Source organism: Pipistrellus hanaki (assembly GCF_964339955.1).
Source record: "Pipistrellus hanaki genome assembly, chromosome: 3".
NCBI lineage: Eukaryota > Metazoa > Chordata > Mammalia > Chiroptera > Vespertilionidae > Pipistrellus > Pipistrellus hanaki.
Window position 1 is genome coordinate 56,819,160 of NC_140505.1, and position 22,592 is coordinate 56,841,751.

At 39.8% G+C, this 22,592-nt stretch overlaps 1 pseudogene across 1 annotated transcript; it reads right to left on the reverse strand.

Annotated features, from left to right (window-relative positions):
* Positions 1-7,433: 7,433 nt before the first annotated feature.
* Positions 7,434-18,104, reverse strand: LOC311619643 (U2 small nuclear ribonucleoprotein auxiliary factor 35 kDa subunit-related protein 2-like; annotated as a pseudogene). Its single transcript has 4 exons — positions 18,059-18,104; positions 14,832-14,934; positions 13,891-13,971; positions 7,434-8,533 (listed from the first exon to the last, which is right to left on the reverse strand). The product of its transcript is annotated as a U2 small nuclear ribonucleoprotein auxiliary factor 35 kDa subunit-related protein 2-like (transcript).
* Positions 18,105-22,592: the final 4,488 nt, after the last annotated feature.

Genomic DNA, 22,592 nt, shown 5'->3' on the forward strand with positions numbered 1-22,592 from the left:
CAGTGTAGACACAGCTGGTCATCACAGCCTATTGGCATGGAGGTCAATTCCTCCCAGTGATACAATATAAATCAAGGCTTAACTACAACAAGACTGTGCAAACAGCCTACAAAGGGGTTCTGTTTGTCCACCTCAGGTGACTGGGGAGGCTGAGCCACTGGGCCCTATAGGCCACTCTATCAACTCAAGGAGACTTAGCAGCTACCCACTACATAAAAACAAACACAGGGAAGCAGCCAAAATGTGGAGACAAAGAAACAAGTCACAAATGAAAGAAATGGACGAAAGCAAAATACTGGATATAGAGTTCAAAACCACAGTTATAAGGTTACTCAAGAATCTTTCAGAAACCTCTGAGAAATTTAGTGAGACACTCAAGGATATGAAAAGGGACCAATCAGAAATTAAGCATACAATGACTGAAATAAAGAATAATATACAAAGACTCAACAGCAGATTAGAGGATCCCAAGAATCAAGTCAAAGATTTGAAATATGAAAAAGCAAAAACACCCAACCAGAAAAGCAAAAAGAATAAAAAAATATGAAGATAGTGTAAGGAGCCTCTAGGACAACTTCAAGCATACAAATATCCAAATTATAGGGGTGCCAGAAGAGAGAGAGCAAGATATTAAAACCTATTTGGAGAAATAATGACAGAAAACTCCCCCTACCTGGTGAAAGAAATATACTTATAAGTCCAGGAAGCACAGAGAAACCTAAATAAGAGGAATCCAAAGAAGACCACACCAAGGCACATTATAATTAAAATGCCAATAGCAAAAGACAAAGAGAAAATCTTACAAGCAGCAAGAGAAAAGCAGTTAGTTACCTACAAGGGAGTACCCATACAACTGCCAGCTGATTTATCAACAGAAACCATGCAGGCAGAAAGGGATTGGCAAGAAATATTCAAAGTGATGAATATTAATAACCTACAACCAAGAATACTCTACCCAGCAAAGCTATCATTTAGAATTGAAAAGTCAGATGAACAGCTTCACAGACAAGAAAAAGCTAAAGAAATTCATCACCACCAAACCAGTATTATATGAAATGCTGAAGGGTATTCTCTAAGAAGAGGAATAAGAAGAAAAAGGTAAAGATAAAAATAATGAACAACAAAATGATAACAAATACATATCTATAAACAAGGGAACCTAAAAATCAAATGAATAAAAAACCTGGTGAACAGAACAGATTGGTGAATGTAATAGAATCAGGGGCATGGAAAAGGGAGCAGACTGACAATTCTTATGGGGAAAGGGTTATGGGGGATGTGGGAAGATATTGGGCAAAGAGCTTACACATATGGTTGAGGTCAGTGGGGGTAGGGAAATGCCTGGAGTGGAGTGGGGTGGGAACTGAGTGTAGGGAAGCTATGTGGGGATAGAAGAGGAACATCTGTAGTAATTTGAACAATAAAGATTAAAAAAAAGTTATTCAGGAAAGAGATAAAAGTTTCTGTACCAAGCTTTCCTAAAAGAAATGACTAACCAATAATTTCCAATAATTTCTGAAGTACACTAAAATTATTGAAAGATTTGTGAGCCTTGTTTTAAAATATATGGAGCTGAGATGTATAGAGAAAGAAATTATTTTATAAATTAGAACCATATGTTTCATATTAGAAACATCACAGATTACAAGGGAGTAGACATTTTTACTATATTTTGGTTACATCCAGCATATTAAGTTATGACTCATGTTGAGAAATTCCATGTCTAATCCCTTTCATATTAAAATAATTTTGAAATAAGAAAGATATTTTTTAAAATTAAAATAAACAGATGAATCATAAGTATCATATATGGCACAGATATTTTATTTCAGCCTTTTAGAGTGTACCATTGATGATTTTTAATGTAGTTGACATATGTCTGGAATAGTTATTCAACACCATACTATTTTTTATTCTTTTCTATAAGTTCAACTATTTTTGTAAGTGATTTCACAGTACAATTTCAATAGATAGAAACGGAAACTTTGATTCCTCTAGGAAATGAACCAATAAGAACAGAGTCTACATATACAAAATAATGTGTAATGTTGAGGAAGTACTTAAGATAATTTAAGTTGACCATATTACTCTGAAGTCTAATGTATTGGGTCGGCAGCTAAGTAATTGCGGATTTTTTAAAGAAAATCAAAGACAATTTTTTCATGGAACTAAATAACTTTATTCTGTAATGTATTGCCCATTTTGATCAATGACCTTTTGCCATCTTTCAGGCAGCATCATAATCCCACGTTCAAAAAACTTCTGTTTTTTATTAGCAAAAAACTGAATCAGGTACGATTTGACATCATCATCATTATTGAAATTTTTACCATTCAAGGAGTTTTGTAAAGATCGAAACAAAAAGTAATCAGATGGTGCAAGGTCTGGACTATATGGTGGATGTGGCAAAACATCCCAACCAAGCTACATTAATTTTTGCCGAGTGACCAAAGATGTGTGTGGCCTTGCATTGTCATGATGGAATACAACACCTTTTCGATTTGTCAATTCGGGCCACTTTTCTTCAACTGCATTGTTTAATTTCGTTAGTTGTTCAATGTAGACATCAGAATTGATCGTTCGGTTGGGTGGTAAGAGTTCAAAGTAGACAATTCCTTTGTAATCCCACCAAACTGATAACAAAACCTTCTTTTGATGAATATCAGCTTTTGATGTTGTTTGAGTTGGTTCACCTGGCCTGCTCCACGATCTTTTCCGCTTGATATTGTTGTAAACAACCCATTTTTCATCGCCAGTTATCAGTCGTTTTAAAAATGGATCATTTTCATTACGTTTCTTTAGCAAATCGCAGCTGCTAATGCGTTGCGTTAACTGTGATTCTTTCAGTTCGTGAGGAACCCATGTATCGAGTTTTTGAACATAGCCAAGTTGTTTTAAGTGATTTTCAATGCATGTATGTGATACATGAAGCTTCTCTGCAATCTCACGTGTTGTACTGTGACAGTCTGAATTGATTATTGCTTTGATTAGGGCGTCATCAACTTCAACTGGACGACCAGAGCATCTTTCATCTTTGAGTGAAAAATTACCAGAACGAAATTTGGCAAACCAATTTTGACACTGCCGTTCTTTTAAGGCTTCGTCACCATAAACAGCGCATAACTTTTTATGAGCTTGTGATGCGTTTTTCCCTTGCGGAAATAAAAAAGCAAAATATGACGAAAATGTTCCTTTTGATTTTCCATTTTTCAACGAACGCCAAATAAAAACTACAAAACAGATCAAAAAACTTTTTTTACTGATTAACAGCTGAATAGCCAACTATCAAATACAAAATGTGTTTTACATTTGTACTATGTCTGCAAACCTAAAAATTCAACTGAAGCCATATATGTGTGAAACCCGCAATTACTTAGTTGCCGACCCAATAAATTACCCAGATTGACTTCTTATAATTTATATAAGAAGTTTATAACATATTGCTCTTCTCTCCTCTTCATATAAACCACCACTGTGGCTTTTGAAACATATTAAAATTAATGTAAGCCATATGAAATTGAAGGTTTCAATAGTTTTAACTTACAAAAATGTCAACTTAATATGATAATTCCAAATTCTAGAAATTGACAAAAACAGTGAATCTGTCTTCTGTACGGGGTTCAGGTCAGCACCTCGACTCAAAATTCCCCAAAGTGAATTTATATCCGTTATTTTAATGGGACAGTCAGCAATAATGTTCACCAAGACAATATTATAATTACAGCAGTAAACGGTGTATAATATTAAAGAAACGGGATTAAGGAATAGTCATCCTTCATACTCCATATATACCAGTAGTAATCTAGGCGCCCTCCCCAACATTAATACTGAATTTAGGTGGGAGGGACTCTATTAAGCAGGTTCACTCCTGTTCTGAGAAAGCAAGTGAATGTGAATCTGCTGTGGGCGGGGTGGGTCCTGGAGCAAACCTTTCATGGCCAGTGGGAACTCATCTAGAAAGTGAGCCCAGGCAGTTCCAGCCTGATTCTTTTTAATGTCACAGTTCATTTGCAGAACCATAACTGGAATCAAGAATTAAAAAGCCTTGTATAAAAGTCAGTAACATTAAACCTTTAAGACTCATGTTTCATGTGTCATAAAAAGTCTATGAAAGGACTTTATATTCTGTACAGTGTTTTAGCACTTTCAATCACTTTTTTTCAACATAACTTTTGTGAACACTTTTATAGCCTCTAAATGAAAAACTAAACTATGTGTCATTCAAAAAAAAAAAAAAAACCCACACGTTTTATGGATCACAGAATTTAATAAAAGTTCTGCACCACAACAAGCGCCTGATAAACCTTTATTAAAATTCATTAAAAATATTGAAAATATTTTAACAGAAATTAGCCCTCACTTTTTGGTAAACATGACAAATCGCTCTTCAAGGAGTCTGCTGTTTAATCATACATATGCATATTCTTTGGTGATGAAATAATGAATTTTAGGGATAAATGCTCTGCTATTCATCATTAGGAAAGTATTTCTTTGTATGTGAAGAGACTAATTCTCTTAGTTTCTTGTTGTAAAATATCTTTACTAATTATGATACAAGAAATAGAGTTTATTATATAGAAATAAAAATAAAAACAATGGAAAATATTTCTTTTTAAAAAAATATATTTTATTGATTTTGTACAGAGAGGAAGGGAGAGAGATAGAGAGTTAGAAACATTGATGAGAGAGAGTCATCCATCAGCTGCCTCTTGCACACCCCCTACTGGGGATATGCCCGCAACCAAGGTACATGCCCTTGACCGGAATCGAACCCGGAACCTTTTGGTCCCCAAGCCGACGCTCTATCCATTGAGCCAAACCGGTTTCGGTGGCAATGGAAAATATTTTTGAAAATTTATTGTATTATATATTTTTAATATTAGATTACATCAGAGGCATTGGTCTATTGCACTTCTCAGGGTTCAGAAGACAGATAAGACCAGGGCTTTCAAATACATTTAGTACTTCATGCTCTTAGAGGCATTTTATTTATTTATTTATTTATTTATTTATTTATTTATATTTATATTTTATTTTTTAATTTAAATTCTTTATTATTGAAAGTATTGCATATGTCTCCTTTCCCCCTATTGACCTCTCCCTGCCTGCTCCAGCCCCCCCAGCACATGCCCTCATCTCCCTACTGTCTGTCCATTGGTTATGCTTATATGCATGCATACAAGTCTTTTGGTTGATCTCTTGCCCCCCCCTCCTAACCTCCCCTAGTTGTATTATTTTTAATATTAATTTTATAATAACTGCATAATATTTCATATAGTTCTATAATTGTATGAAATTATACAATTGTAATTTTTATATGGTAAATAACACTGCAGTGAAAATATTTATGCCACCCAAACCGGTTTGGCTCAGTGGATAGAGCATCAGCCTGCGGACTGAAAGATCCCAGGTTCTATTCCAGTCAAGGGCATGTACCTTAGTTGCGGGCACATCCCCAGTAGGGGGTGTGCAAGAGGCAACTGATCGATGATTCTCTCTCATCGATGTTTCTAACTCTCTATCCCTCTCCCTTCCTCTCTGTAAAAAATCAATAAAATATATTTTTTTTAAAAAGAACATATTTATGTCTATAAGTTCATTTTATTTTTTCCTTAGGATATTCCAATGAATTATTTTACTGGGTCAAATCATAAGATTTTTTTTAAACATCATAAAATATATTGCTTATTGCCTTTCAAAAGGATTGGACATTTAAATTGCCTCCACCTCAGTGTATCAGATACTAGTTTAAAACTATTTAGTCCCTGATCAGAGGTTTTCAATTGAATATTTGTTAAATTACCATGTGAAAAACTATTTTTATTTGACATATAGAAGCCCATGTTTAATGTATATACAATGAGTTTAGAGATAACTATAACGATGAAAACATCATCACAATCTATGTAAAAAGTTTCCTCCCTTCTTTTTATTTATTATTATTATTCTTCATTGTGATAAGATATATCATTTTATTATTTCTATATGATTTTGTGAGCAGAAGGGCTCTAAGACATTGGAGAATCAGTGTGCATAATTTTATTTTATATAACTACCTTATTTATTTACTTACTAGAGGCCTTGTGCATAAAATTCGTGCACAGGGGAGAGGGATGTCCCTCAGCCCAACCCGCACCATCTCCAATCTGGGACCCCTTGAGGGATGTCCGACCACCCGTTTAGGTCCGATCCCACTGTTGGACATCCCTCTCATAATCCAGGACTGCTTGTTCTCAAGTTCCCTCCCCTGCAGGTTAGGTCCCTCCCAACTGTCCTCCCCTGCAGACCTGGTTCCACCTAACTGCTCTCCCCTGCAGGCCTGGACCCATCCAACTGCCCTCCCCTTCTGACTTGGTCTCTCCCAACTGCCCTACTCTGCTGGCCCAGTCACCCCTAACTGACCTCCCGCTTGCCTGGTTGCCCACAATTGCCCTCCCCTGCTGGCCTGGTCTCCCCCAACTGCCCTCCTCTGCCGGCCTGGTCGCCCCTAACTTAAAGTGACCAGATCATTCCGCTTTTGGTGGGACAGTCCTGATTTTTAACAATTTTCCCCACGTCCTGCGGTGTTTTAAAAAAGTCCTGATTTTTGGAAAGATTGGAAAGATTCTTTCAAAAAATCGGGACTTCTTTATGGCAGCCATCTTGTGGCAGCCATCTTGGGTCCACATGAGGGCAGCCATCTTTGACCATATGGGGGCAGCCATCTTGTGTCTTGGTGTGATGGTCAATTTGCATATTACTCTTTTATTAGATAGGATGGTTTGTTTATAGCACAGAATTATTTAATAGTTACTATAAGCTAACTTCAAATCCAACAAGAGGGATATAGTTGAATAAATTAAGAGATCCTCACTATGCAGTGAGTAAAATTAAGAATAGGCCTTAAGAAAATATGACAATATTTTATGAGAAAAAGCATATTCAACTGCTACCATCTATGAATGGTCTTTGTGTAAAAAATGTGCATACACACAGAAGTAGAGAAAAAAAAAATACTCAAGTAATGCTCCAGTATTAACTGGTTATCTTTAAGGGTTAGGATTACAGTAATATTCATGTTATTTATACATTTAGGTTTTTTAAAAGAAGCACACAAATTATCAGAGAATAAGAGTATTTTAAAATAGAGTTTCAGATGACATAGCGTTCTGCCAGACTTGCTAACCCTTTAAACTCAGAGCCCTGGAGCAGCCATAATAAATAACATATGCAATCACTTAAAAACAAAATCGGTTTATTTGGACTTGGGACTATGAATAGTTCTGTCTCCACTGCCTGACCTCCTCCCACTGCGACTCCTGGACTCAGAGGAGCTCAGGCTCCTGCACCCGCTGCCCGAGCCCCAGCTGTGGTTCCCTTTTCTTTCTCTACTTTGTGAACTGTGCCCTTTGCGATTTTTTGCTGTGTGTCTGTGAGATTTCCTACCCCTGGGTCTACTCCTTTTCCTCGCAGCTTCTCCATTCCTTTTGCAGAAAAGGGCTAGACCGGCCTTCCTCCTGGACCTGGCCTGGTGCTCGTGGTGGCTGCCCATCCTCTCTCCCCTCTGAGCTCTTCCCGAAGGAAGAGCCATACCAATCTGGAGACACGTCCCTATTAGCTTTCCCAGATCAATTGTTGGGATTTCCGAACACAGGAAGAAAGTTGCAGTTTCATAAACCATGCATTGCCATTTTCCACCCGGTCACCCGGCAGAATTCACACAGAGCTGCCGGCCTGCAGACCATCCTCCCTGCAGACCAGGGCTGCTTGGTATTCTTCTCACAGGTAGTGACCACACACATTGCCCTTCAGATGAGGTTCCATGTTGCAGCTGACCGCGAACTGGATAACCTTCCCTGCGTTCTTGACCTTGGGGAGCACATCCTGGGTTAGGCTTCCTCCTAGTTGCACTCAGGGTTGGTGTGGGGGTGGTGGGCACCCCTTGGGCGCTGCTCCATTCCAAACGTCCTGGACATGCCTCTGACGGGCAGGGTGGGAAAGGACACTGGGAAATTGTGTTTCCGTGAACGCCTGTCATCGAATCTTGAAACTCCCGTTTTACTGCAGAACAGACAGTTGGTTCGCTCTTCCCCATCACTCTCAGATCCGTGGCTGGTTCTGGGATTTGCCACGTGGTGCTATTTTCCAGCTCATTTTCCGAGAGCTCCAGCCTCTTCTACCCAACTTCCTCTCGTCCTAGCTTCTCCTACAGCTTCTGCTCCTCCTCCGCTTTCTGTTTTCACTGTGGTTCTTCCCATTCTTCCTCTAACTTGCTCCCCTGTTCTTCCTGCCGACTTCTAGCTGCCTCTTCCTTTTCCTTCTTGGTTCTGCATCTTCTTGTGTCTTCTGCTCCCGCAGCAACCACTCCCCTTGTAACTCCAACAGCCTCTCTATCTCCAACAGCCTCTCTTCTTGTTGTTCAACAAAAGCTTCCTCTCTTCCCTCCTTCTTCTGTGAAGGTCCCAAGTCACTGAATTGAGTGAGTTCCTGCCCACGATTCCTTCGTCTCCCCTTCTTTAGGGCCGCCCTGGTTTGTCTGGGAGGATCACTGTCTCTGGGGCCAACACATTGCCAATGCCACCATGCCCACCTATGTTATTTTATTTTATACTAGAGGCCTGGTGCACAAAAATTCATGCACTCGGGGGGTGGGGGCATCCCTCAGCCCAGCCTGCATCTTCTCACAATCTGGGACCCCTGAGGTAGGGTGCCTAGGTCTAACCTGAGATCAGGGCCTATCCTTTCCTGGGCTGCAGGCAGCTGGCGGACCCCTGCCACTGACACTGCTTGCCACCTGTGCAGCCCAGCTGCCCCTCTCCTGCCACCAGTGGCTTCCCTCTGCAGGCAACAGGCTGGGGTGCAATGGCTTGGCTGGCCTGGGCCTCCCTCTTTCTTTGCTGGGGTGAGGGGTCATCTGCCTAACTGACCACCCATAACTGCTGGCCTGTCTACCTGATCTCCCCTAATTGCTTGCCTGCCTATCTGATTATCCCTAACCACTGGTCTGCCTACCTGATCATCCCTAATCCCCCTGCCTGCGCCTCATTGCCCCTGGCTGCTTGCTTGGGGGCGGGGCCAGCACTGACTTGCTGTTGGTGAGCCTCCAGTTGACCCTACCCAGGGTTTTTATATATTAGGATACCTAGAATCATATATTATATACATATACATTACCATATATACCTATATGTACATATATCAACCCATATATATCTATATACAAAAAGATCTAGAAGTAGGACCATAGAAATGGAAGCATGGAACAGACTGACAGATCTCAGAGGGAAGTGCGGTGGGGCAGGGAAAGAAGACATTAACCAAAAAATTCATATGCCTGTATGGCTGCAGACAATAGTGCAGTGAAGGCCTGGGGAGGTGGTGGGAGCCAGGTGGAGGAGGGCAAAGGGGTAAAATTGAGGGATATCTGTAATACTATCAACAATAAAACAAATTTTAAAACATATATCTAAATAGGCATATAGAAATGTATATGTAGATACACATACAAAGGAAAACATTGAAGTTTTCTTTAAAAAGGGTTGTTTGTTATTTTTCAGTGTCAAAGTTTTCAGGGTGTGTGTGTGTGTGTGTATTTCTGTAGATTTGAAAACCTCTGCGTGCTAGGTAATTGTAGAGCTCATCTATTCTAACCCCTTGAAAAAATTCCAGATTTCCTCAGTGACACCCTCAATAAAGTGGCTAAGTGCCGTCTATCGACAGTCCTCTCTTGTGGGTCTCTGTTTATGAGGCCTACCATTCTATATAAAAACAATGAGTGGTAAAAATTCCCAGGACTAAAATTGCACTGAAACTTCTCTTCTCCAAGCACACTGTCCTTGAGTGCCTATATTGACATTTTGGTCTTTGTTTTGAAGTCTTGAAGCACACTGGCTATGGAGGAATGGCTTTCGGAACCTCATTATTAGGCTAGCGTTAGAGGACAATGTGTCCCTCCATCTCAGACTTTAAAGAATTGATACAGCTGATATTTTACTTAGCAGATGGTAGTTAAAACATCATATATATTTTTTAAATATGTTGGATAAATTTCCTTGGATTTTATACAAGACTAAAGATCTCTGTTAGTGCCTATCTTCATAAATTCTTTGGTTTTTTTAAATGACATTTACTTTACACTAACAACTCTTTCAGTGGCCTTTAATACATTCTCATAACACCGTGTAATATCAGTGTAGCATGTATGAAGAGTAGAAAAGACCTAAAGAAGAGGCAATATAGGGTGATTCACCTAGTTTCCTTGTTCAAAAAAACATAATAACTTTTGGGTACATTATTTGTAGAGAAAACACTCAAGGTTCACAATGATTTCAGGTAGCATAAACCTAACCTATTTCTGCATTATGCTCTGAGTTTCAGTGTTAATGTCTTTTGTCTTGACAGCAGCCATAATTTATGCTTTTAATTATACTTTTTTCAGCTCTAAACTCACATTGTTTCTTTACAGTAATGAAGTCACTCTGCAGCAATGTCTTTGTCATAAAGTGATGGGGCATAATGAAAACATTATTGGAAAAAAATTCCTGGGCAGAGAATGATAGCATATTTAAAGGTGAGTGGGAAACATTCTGTAAGTAACTAAAAACAGTATAAGAAGATGGTTATGATTAAAGCCTTACAAATACTATATATTATATCTGTACACTGTAATGTCTGCTTTTTGGTTTTCCATTAAAATCATAGTATCAAAAGAGTGGAACAACCCTTGACCACGCTCAAGCCTTCAGCTACCAAACAGTGGTGTCTCCATCCCATTTTTAAAGATCTCCAGCAAAGGGGTATTGTGATCTTTCCTGGTATGCCACTTATAAACCTATTTGTAAGAAATTCTCTCTTAAGCCAGAATTCTCTCTCATACTGCATTATCTTTCACTTAAGTCTTTTCTTTTTCTTAAATTCCTTAACAACCGCCAATTTTACCTCCCAAATACCTTTCCAATTGGCTACCTCCTTTTGATTGTTCTGACGTTTCAAAATTCCACTCTATTCTGTTGTCCACACTGCTATGAAATAAGTCTCTTTAAAATACAACTCATCCGATTTATTCCTTTGCTTAAAATTCTATGAAGTTTTACCTTGCCTTTCGATAAAATTTAAACTTCTCATATGGCACAGAAGCCCTTCATAATCTAGTCCCTAAATGCCTAGTTACTTAATTTTTTTCTGGAAAGTTAATTTGTTTCTTTTATTTTTCTTTATATAAATAATGACAGCTGACATATGCTGACCACTAACTATGAGCTAGGCACTCAGTAAGCAATTTTACACCTTCCTGGGCTTCCCTATTACCATACAAGTTATTATTGATCTCCAAAATAATAGGAAACTGAGATAACTTTTTTCCGTTAGCAACATATTTTGTTTGCCCAATCTCTGTGAAGCACCAGGGATGAAATAGTGAACAACAGAGAAAAGATTCTTGCCCTGATGGAGCTTACATTCTGCTTCTGTTTCCAATTAAACAGGTTTGCTAATTATTGGTCTGCAAATGGACATGGAAATTTTCTCTGGAAAGAAGCATGTCCAAAAGGGAGACAGATTTGTGGTGAAGGGACATGGGGAATAATGGGTAGAGGGAGATGGAAGAATCATTGTGGGTCAGTGATTCGGTCTGAAAAGCTTCCAATCTGAAAAGGTCCGTGAACCTGGAGAAGCAGCGATTCCCACTTTATCTTCACCCCGCAGGTATTTCATGCTCAAGTTGTGTGGAATTATATGCCCAGATTCCAAAGATCTCTTGAGCATCCCTGCCTCTGCATCACACTATGCTTATGTCTATGGAAACAGGTGTCACAGAGTACTGTATTTCCTCAGCCTATGCATACTAACAGGGTCAGAGTAGCATTAATCCAACTCAAATCCATAGAAAACCATGCACAGGTGTTCCAGTTATTCAGGAGATTCTCTAGGTATGTCTGACATCTATGTGCAGCAACCTCCCACCCAGCCTTGTCCATGTCCATTGATCCAACTCTCTTAGATACTCATTTGAGGCTCTCTCACACTACTTGGAGATGCAGAGTACAGTTTCCTAGATCTACGTAAGCTATAAATCCTGACAGTCTAAAAGTGGCGTAGAAGTCCTTGGAGGCCTTGGCTGAAGCCAGGCTACCCTCCCCATTCATTGTCACAGTGACCCTTTCATTAAAGCAGCACGGGTGCTCCTGAAAGTCACAGAATGCCTTAGGAAGACAAGTCTTTCCTCTTGGCCTGCTGCACTGGATCAGGGATGAGACATTAGGCTCCTTGCTGTCCTATACAGCTCCTCCCCCACCACAGCCCCTACTTCTCCCCCCACCAATCAACCTACCCGCCCCATCAGGCTAAACTCTAAAGCCAGTTTCTGGCTGCCTATCCACCTGTTGACAACCCATGCTTAGACATGCCCAAGTCCTATTTAGAGTCCAGGCATGAGCCTGCCCATCAATGACTTTTCTGTTGATTTGTTTGTTTCTCCTGCTAGACTGTAAACAACATCAGGGAAGAAGAGCACGTGTTCCTCTCCAGAGTCCCTCCTTGTGCTGACCATTTGGTGCAAGGGCCAATGCTCTAACCACTGGGAACACTGGCTAGAGCATAAAGATGAGAATAACATTTACACCAGTAAACTTTGAATAAAGAAAATTACTTTCTATAATGCAGGTGAGCCTCATCCAATAAATTAAAAACTTTAAGAGAAAAAAAAAATAGGTCCCCCAAGAAAAAAGGAATTCTGCCTCCAGACTCAAACTGCAACATCAGTTCTTCGCTGGGTCTGTCTCTAGCCAGATTGCCTGCTCCACAGAATTCAGAATTGCCATTCTCCACAATTATTTGAGCCAATTCCTTAATATAAATCTGTCCCCACCTCACCATCCCGCCTCTCCCCCCTCGCCCCACCCCCATACACACACAAACACCCTCTATTGGTTTTGTTTCTCTGAAGAACCCTGGATAATACACCAGATCACTTTCCATGAATGCCCTTTTTAATATAGTCTGGACTATAAAAATTCAACTTTCCACATCTATCCCCTTTTTCCTCTCCCACTTTCCTCTTTCCTCTTTCAGTCTCTGCAAGAGTTTTCAGACTTTGAGTATTAACTTGAGAGAACTATTTTTTTTTTTTGCCATGGAGAAAGAACATTTTTCTTTTATGCAGGCAATACAAGACTTAAGTAATCACAAGGAGGCAGCACAGTCTAGGATTTGGAATATAAAACCTGATTCCACACACCTTGAACTTGATTCTGGCTTCAGTGTACAAGTGTGACATGGGATAAATTATTTAGTTCCTTTGCTTTACACTTTCCTCATCTGTGAAAAGGGATAATAATAATTCCTGTCTCATAGAATTATTCTGAAGACTGGGAATTAGTAGTTGCAAAGTGCTTACAGTGGTGCCTAAAAGGCAATATGTGCAAGCAACAAATATTTGGTAATGTTATAGCTCCCATTATATAAGCTATTTAACTAGGGCTGAGGATCAAACTGGGTTTGATAATAACCACTCATAATTTTATAGTATATTTCCAAACAATAGAAAAAACAAAATTACATACAGTCATGCTCCTCATAATGACGTTTTGGTCAATAGCAAACCACATGTATAAAGCTGGTCCCATAAGATTATAGTGGAGCTGAAAAGGTCCTTTCCCCTAGTGATTGGTAGCTGTGATATTTGGGAGTGCTCACGTGTTTATGCTGGTATAAACAAACCTACTGCATGAAGTGGTATAGAAGTCTAGCACATACAGTTATGTACAGTATATAACAGTTGATAATGACAATAAATACGTTGCTGGTTTATGTATTTCATGTACTATACCTTTTAATCATTATTTTAGAGTGCATTCTTTCTACTTACGTAACAAAAAAAAAGTTTGCCATATTGCACTGGCAGAAACTTCATACATCTCATTTACTGCATCTCTTGATTGCATCATTTTCTCTGGTGCTTGATTTAATCCCATGTTGTTTTGTTCATCATGGTATCTAGGTGTACAAAATCGACTGTTAATGTTACTACATCAAGTAATTGACCTGGAAACAGAACTAAAAGTGATTAAGGACTATGAAGGTGGAAAATCAGTGATGGTTATTGCTCAGCAGTCAGGCATGTCCCATTCCACCATAGCTATGGTCTTAAAGAATAAAAACAATGTGACAGAAGCTGTTAAAGGCATTCATGGAAGGCAGCAAGGCTAGCGAAAGTTTGAGAAGGCTCTTTGTCAGACTAGGAGAAACTTCTAGTGAACTGGATTGAAGACCAGACACAGAAGTATGCACCTCTCAGCACCATGACAATCACATCCAAAGCAAAGTGATTGAGATGTTGAAAGAAAAGGCAGGGCCTTACTGTGATGTTGAATTTACTGCTAGCACTGGGGGGTTTAAACAATTTAAGAATTGTTATTTATTATATAATGCGAAAGTGAGTGATGAGTCCATGAGTGCTGATGTGAAAGCAGTTGAAGAAATTTTGGAAATCCCAAATAAGCTGATTGTGGAGAAACATTACTTGCAGACCAAATATTGAGTATGGATGAAACCTCTCCATTCTGCAAACTATGCCCAAAAGGACTTTCATGTATAAGGAGGCCAAGTCAATGCCAGGTTTCAAGGCTTTTAAGGACTGGACAACAGCTTGGGAGCAATGTCACAGGCTACAAATAGAAACCCTTGGGATCTGGCACAGCGAAAAACCCAGGGTCTACAAATATGTGAACAAGCACACACTGCACTATACAACAGGAACTGTAAGAAGTCCTGGATGATCCAACTCCACTTCCAAGATAGGCTCCTGAATTGCTGTCCCAGTGAAATGGAGAAATACTGTTTGGAAAATAACATACCTTTCAATATTCTGATTATTGTTAATAATGCTCCTGGACATGCTCCTTTTATTGGCATTCTTCATCCCAATATCCAAGTGGTGTTTCTTTTTCCAAACATCACCTAAAAAGAGTTATAGCCACTTTTAAGGCCTAGTACCTGAGGAGGACCTTTGCCCAGCAATTGCTGCAACTGAGGAAGACACTCATATAATTCTGAAATAATTACAACATCTATGATTGCTTCAAGAACCTTGCTTGGGCTTGGAGTAATGTCACCAAGGAGTGTATGAATGGCATTTGGAAGAAGACACTTAAGAGGTTTGTCTATTATGCAAAGGATTTGCCAGGGATGAGGAGGTTGTAAAAGTCAACAAGGCTGTGGTTAAGATGGCAAACAACTTTAAACTGGGTGTGGAGAAGGACAGCATTCAGAAACTCCTACAGGTGGTTCCTGAGGATGTGACCAATGAGAAATTATTGGAATTGGAACAGAAATGAAAAGCTGAAGAAAAGGCAAGAGAAAGGGAAACTGAAGGTGAAGAAAAAGAAGAACCCCAAAGAAGTGAAGGGGTATTAGCAGAAGCTTTTGCAAAGTCAACAAGCACCTTAAAAAGCTCTGATAGAGAGAAACCAAGATGGTGGCATAGGCAAACACCTGAAATTGCTGCCTCGCACAATCACTTCAAAACTACAATTAAAAGACAAAACAGACATCATCCAGAACCACAGGAAGGCTGGTTGAGTGGAAATTCTACAACTAGAAGGAAAGAGAAAAGCACACTGAGACTCAGAGGAGCTGCAGAAGTAAAGTGCAGAGGTATAGAGGTGCTCACACAGAAAGGGCAAGCAACTGAGTACGTGGCTGTCTTTTTCAATCTGGAAGGAGACTCAAGCTCTTGACTGCTCTGAACTCCAGTTCTGGGCTAGACTCTGGGGACCCAGATTCATACTGGGGGAAAAATGAACTGTCTGGCAGGGGGCGGAACTCAAGGGACACTGAGACCCGGGTGCCTCTTAGGGCAGGGCCAACAATCAGCCATTGCTGTTTGTTCCACCCTGAAACCCCACCCCAGCCAATCTGTGCACAGAGATTTTTGCATATGAATGGCCCGAACCTTCAAAACCTAAACTTACCTAACAAACTGCAGCTGAGTCAGAGAGACCCAGAACATCCAAAAGAAAGCCAAGGGCCCCATAGAAGCTAATGCAAGAATCTTGCTTCACATTTGGGCCTCATGTAGGCACTTTCAAAACCCAAATAAAGAAGAGGAACCTGAAGATCTCTCCATAGCTCCTGCTGGGTTGCCTCAGGCAGAGTTTAAATTAGCACCTCCTTGGCAATCCAAGAATCAGTGTACCCAGTGGTCAGAGTGGGACCATCCAGATTATAACTCCTCAGATCCATAAGGGACACACTCAGTGAGCACCAAAGCCCCACTAAAGCAAGTCTTGCCTCATAAGGGTGTCTCCAGCACAGAAGTTCTCCCATCATAGACACAGCTGATCCTCACATCCAATTGGCCTGGAGGTCAATTCCTCCCAGTGATACCAACAACAATCAAGGCTTAACTACAGCAAGACTGTGCACACAGCCCACAGAGGGGTGCATCAAGAGTGTCTGCCTCAGGTAACTGGGGAGGCTGAGCCACTGGGCCCATAAGACACCCACCACACAAAGCCATTCTATCAACACAGGAAGCAGCCAAAATGCAGAGACAAAGAAACAGGTCACAAATGAAAGAAATGGAGGAAAGAAAACTACTGGATATAGAGTTCAAAACCTCAGTTATAAGGTTTTTCAAGAATTTTCTAGAATAGGCTGATAAATTTAGTGAGAACCTCGTGGATATGAAAAAGTACCAACTAGAAATTAAGCATACACTGACTGAAATAAAGAATAATATGCAGAGATTCAACAACAGACTAGAGGATCACAAGAATCAAGTAAAAAATTTGAAATGCAAAGAAGCAAAAAACACCCAACTGGAAAAGAAAAAAGAAAAAAGAATCCAAAAATATGAAGATAGTGTAAGGAGCCTCTGAGACAACTTCAAGAGTATCAACATTTGAATTATGGGAGTGCTGGAAGAGAGAGAGCAAGATATTGAAAACCTATTTGAAGAAATAATGACAGAAAACTTCCCCCACCTGGTGAAAGAAATAGACTTACAAGTATAGGAAGCACAGAGAACCCCAAACAAAAGGAATCTAAAGAGGACCACACCAAGACACATCATAATTAAAATGCCATGGGAGAAAGACAAAGAGAGAATCTTAAAAGCAGCAAGAGAAAAACAGTTAGTTACCTACATATGACTGACAGCTGATTTCTCAACAGAAACTATGCAGGCAGAAAGGGAGTGGCAAGAAATATTCAAAGTGATGAATAGCAAGAACCTACAATCAAGATTTCTCTACCCAGCAAATCTATCATTCAGAATTGAAGGGTAGATAAAGAGCTTCATAGATAAGAAAAAGCTAACGGAGTTCATTACCACCAAATCAGTATTATATGAAATGCTAAAAGGTATTCTTTAGGAAGAGGAAGAAGAAAAAATAAAAATTATGAACGACAAATACATATCTATCAATAAGTGAATTTAAAAATCAAGTGAATAAAAGATCTGATGAACAGAATAAATTGGTGAATATAATAGAATCAGGAGCATAGAAAGGGAGTGAACTGAGCCTCCTGGGGGGGAGAAAGGGGTGTGGGGGGTGTAGGAAGAGACTGGACAAAAATCTTTCACCTATGGATAAGGACTGTGGTGGGGGTAAGGGCAGAGGGTGGGGTGGGAACCGAATGGAGGGGGAATAAAAGAGGAACAACTGTAATAATCTGAACAATAAAGATTTATTTAAAAAATTAAAACATAAAAGCTTAAAAAAAACTCTCTGATAAAAGTTTACATTTTATATTTACTAAAAAAAAATTGAAAACATGGACCCCAAGATCTAAAGGTTCTCATGATTAGAGAAGAATGTCCATGGTGCAGTATATACTTACAAGCAAATCTATAATAATAAAAGCATAATATGCTAATAAGACCGGATGTCCTCCCAGATGTCCTTCTGGACAAAGCCGCAGTGGGCAAGTGCCAAGGTAGAGGCAGCATGGGCTCCCTGCCATGGTGGTGGCAGGTGGGGGCCGGGGCCAAGGTTCTTTCATGAAGTTTGTGCATTGGGCCTCTAGTCTATGATAAAAAAAAAAAAGGAAAAAAAAAGGAACAAACCAGGTAAAGTACCTTGAACATATTTCTGACACCTCTTCAAAGACCTCAGGTAGGTCATGTAGGAGGTATTTTAGAAGAAGGAATTGTCATTATAAAAAATGACAGCTCCATGTGTGCTTTTGCCACGGAAAATCTTCTGTGTGGAGGTGAAAGAAAGTGGTATTGAGATCTTGACCCTGTGTAGGCCTAGTCTAATGTATGTGTCTTGGTTTTTAACAAAAGCAAAAGCAGTAAAAAATATTTTTTGAAGGGAAAAATGCTTATGAAATAAGGATATAAAGAAAGAAGTTATTTTTGTACATCTATATGATGTATTAGTATTTAAAAGTCAAAATGTTAAAAAATTAAAAAGTTTATGAAGTAAAATGGTTACAGTAAACTAAGGTTAATTTATTTTTGAAGAAAACATCTGCATATGTATTTTAAAATTTAGTGTAGCCTGGGTGTACAGCACTTGTAACATATATAATAGTTTAGAGTAATGTCATAGACCTTCTCATTTACTCATCACCCACTCACTGACTCATCGAGAGCCACTTCCTGTCCTTCAAGCTCCATTCATGGTAAGTGCCCCATAGAGGTGCACCATTCTTTATCTTTCAGATCTTATTTTTACTCTACCCTTTCTGTGTTTAGTTATATTTAGATGTTATAAAAATACTTACACTTACTGTATTATGATTGCCCACAGTATTCAGGTTTAGAGCCTCAAACAATAGACTATACCCTGCAGCCTGGTGTGTAGTGAGCTATATCCTCTATGTTTGGGTAAGTATACTCTATGATTTCCACACAATGACAAAAGTACCTAACAATACACTTCTCAGAATGTATCCTCCTTGTTAAGGGATGCATGACTGTGTTTATCTTTTTTTCTGACTATAACCATCGTGTATTGTTATCTTTAGGAAAGATAAAAATATACAGAGACACAGGGAGAAAATCAAAACCTTTGTAACTGAGTTTTGTAGACCAAGGGCAAGTAAATCTTTTCTGTCAAGGATCAGAAAGTCAGTGGTTTAGGTTTGTATGCCATATAATCTCTGCTTTAACTCCTCAGCTCTGTTGTATTTCAAAAGAGGCCACATAAGTGTGCATGACTGTGCTCCAGTAAAATTTTACAAAAACAAGCCTTGGGTCGGATTTGGCACCTTGGGCCGTAAATATATGATGGCTGTGACATTAATGAATTTCTTTTCCGTCTTTTTTCTATGCATACAACTATCTAATTTGTTGTGAATATTAGTTACAATTCTGCCTTTTACTGGCTATTTCTATTTTAAGTAACTGTGGAATAACTTTAGATATATACCTGGTTTTGATTTCTGCTAATTTCAGAAGATAGATGAAAAGTAGCTATCTGAGTTTCCTCAGAGAACACTCTGAACTGGGACAGGAAAGGGAGGAGCAGGCCAAGTGGTCATGAGGGTGTTATAATGGGCTGGGCTCCCCCTTCTTAGAGGCTGGCAAGACACTAGCCCTGTCCTGCTGGTGTTCTAGTGCCTTGGCCCAGCAGCCTGTCAGCACAGAGGACAGCTCCTCAGGGACCCTGGACATCCTTGGTTGCTGGGTGCCTGTATGATTGCCCAAGACAAGGTTGGGTTCTCTAGTACAGGGCTATCCAGGCAGCAGGTCTGCCACATGGTCATCATAGGAAGAGCATATTCGGAGGTGAGCTTTCCCCCAACTTCGTTGCTGGCAGTAAACCAATCCGATGGCATGGAGCTTGGTCTTTGTAGAATTCTGGGATGAAACATGGCTGCTTCCCCTTGATAACCTTTACTTCTTTTGTTTGTTTTAATTTCTTCATTGATTAAGGTAGTACATATGTGTCCTTATTCCCCCTTTACCCCCTATTCCTCCACTCATGCCCTCACCCCCCTGTTTTCTATGTCTATTGGTTAGGCTTATATGCATGCATACAAGTCCTTTGGTTGATCTCTTCCCCTTACCGCCCCCCCCCCCCCCCTCCCCTACCTTCCCTCTGAGGTTTGATGGTCTGATCGATGTTTCTCTGTCTCTGGAACTGTTTTTGTTCATCAGTTTATGTTGTCCATTATATTCCACAAATGAGTGAGATCATGTGATATTTATCTTTCTCTGACTGGCTTATTTCACTTAGCATAATGCTCTCCAGTTCCATCCATGCTGTTGCAAATGGTAAGAATTCCTTCTTTTTTAGCAAAGCATAGTATTCCAGTGTGTAGATGTACCACAGTTTTTTTAATCCACTCTCTGCTGATGGGCACTTAGGCTGTTTCCAAATCTTAGCTATTAACCTTTAATTTTTTCTGGCCTTTGCTCAAATGCCACCTTCTCAATAAAGCTACTCTTGACCATTCTACTAAAGTAACCACATAATGCTGCTCCCTTCCCTGCAAATTAAAATGATTTCTCCATCACTCTTACCAACATGTAACATGCTAGCAATTTAATTATTTGCTTGCTCATTATCTATCTTCCCCCACCAGAATATCAGCTCCATGAAAGCAGGGATTTTTTTGTGTTTGTTCACTGTCAGGCACAAGCTGAGCACTCCATAAACATTGGTTAAATGAAAGAATGCATGGGTCACACTGCCAAATTGTTTACCAGAGTCTTACTTTCTAGAATTGTTTTCCAGAAAACAAAGGAAATGTACACTTCTGTCAGCAGAGTACAGCATGCTGTTCTTACTACAACTTCATGAGCCTTAGATTATGCTCTAAAACATTCTTTTGGGGTCAATTTACTTTAAATTGTTTTCCTTAGATTGCTGTACATTTCTTTTTAAATAGTTTCCTCATGTCCATTGCCCATTTTGAACAAACTAATTTAAACACTGAAAGGTTGAGGTTTGATCTTATGCCCCTCAGTTTGTCTACAGAGCTCTGAATTGGATTGGTTGGAAGCAAGAACACAGTGCTCAGCTGCTGTGTGTGTGTGGGGGGGTGGGTGGGGGTGGGGTGGGGGGGTGGGGGGTAGAGGGTTGGGGGTTGGGGCCAGGGTGGGAGAGGATGGGGTGGAGTTCATTCTCCTCAGCTTAAGAAAGTTCACTTTAGATCTGGCTATAAAGGTTATGAATAGTTTGGTTAACTTTGTGTATATGTATTAAAAACGGGGGGAATGGGGCGGGGGTATTTTGGCAATTTTCCAGAACTTTCAAATACTAAAACTACCCTGGCTTTAATTTTTTTACTCATAGGGTGCCTCTTAATGATCTGGACAAAATTGCCACTTTACTTCGCAACTATTGACTGATGCCATATGTATGTGCTAACAGAACCATTATAGAAAATGTTAGAAAAAATACATTGGGTTATTTACTAGTAAGTGATCAGTCTTTCTTTAAGTGCATTCCAGTTTAAAACACATTTACTACTAATATGGATAAACTTATTCAGGCATTTCTCAAATATAACCTCAATTTTTATCTGAATATTCATTGCCATGCTAGCTGTTTAATTATTTGCTTGCCCATTGTCTATCTTCCCTCTACCAGAATATCAGCTCCAGGGGGTGTATGTAAAATAACCACTTACAATATATACACTGAGTGGACAGATTATTATGATCTCTGAATGGATAATAATCTGGCCACTCAGTGTATATTTTACATAATAAAAGGCTAATATGCAAATTATCCCCTCAACCAGGAGTTTGACCAGTAGGCAGGCTGGCCAATCACCCAAGTCCCCTCTCCCTAGCCAGGCTGGCTGTACTCCATCCATTCATGAATTCATGTACTGGGCCTCTAATATATTCCCACACTGAGTGGCCAGATTATGTCCAGGGATCATAATAATCTGGCAACTCAGTGTATTTTAAGGGCATGCCTTTAATAGCATTGCCTTATCAGGGACCTATCTGGATCAAAAACTCTAAAGGTGAACATTTCTGACTATCAGTTCATTTCACTATATCTTCCCCCTCCAAAATTTATCTTTATTGTTGAAAGTATTACAGATGTCCCCTTCCCTCCCCACATTCACCCCCAGGCCTTCACCAAGGAGTATATGAATGGTTATGCTTATATGCATACTAGTAGTTATATGCATACAAATCAGTGCACCAGTAGCTCTCTGCGGGGCCTGTCTGCTCCACACCCTCTGCCTCTTGGTGGCCCAGAGGCCCATCCGTGGCCAGGAGTGCAACACTTGCCTTGGCACCGAGGTGATGACACAAGCACTCCCCACCACAGCAGTGTTCACTGCTCAGAGACCCTTTGAGGCTGAGGTGGACTCAGGCAGGGCTGAGAGGAGTGGTCGCTGCCATCTTGTGGCTATGGGCACCACCATATTTGTGACAGAGTGATGGTTAATTTGCATATTACCCTTTTATTAGCTAGGATAAGTTCTTTGGTTAATCTCTTCCCCACTTCCCCTCTGATATTTGTCAGTCTGTTCCATGTTTCCATGTCCCTGGATCTATTTTGTTCATCAGTTTATTTTGTTCATTAGATTCCACATATGAGTGGGACTATATGATAGTTGTATTTCTCTGACTGGCTTATTGCATTTAGGCTAATACTCTCTAGGTCCCCCCATGCTATATCTTACGTTAAAAA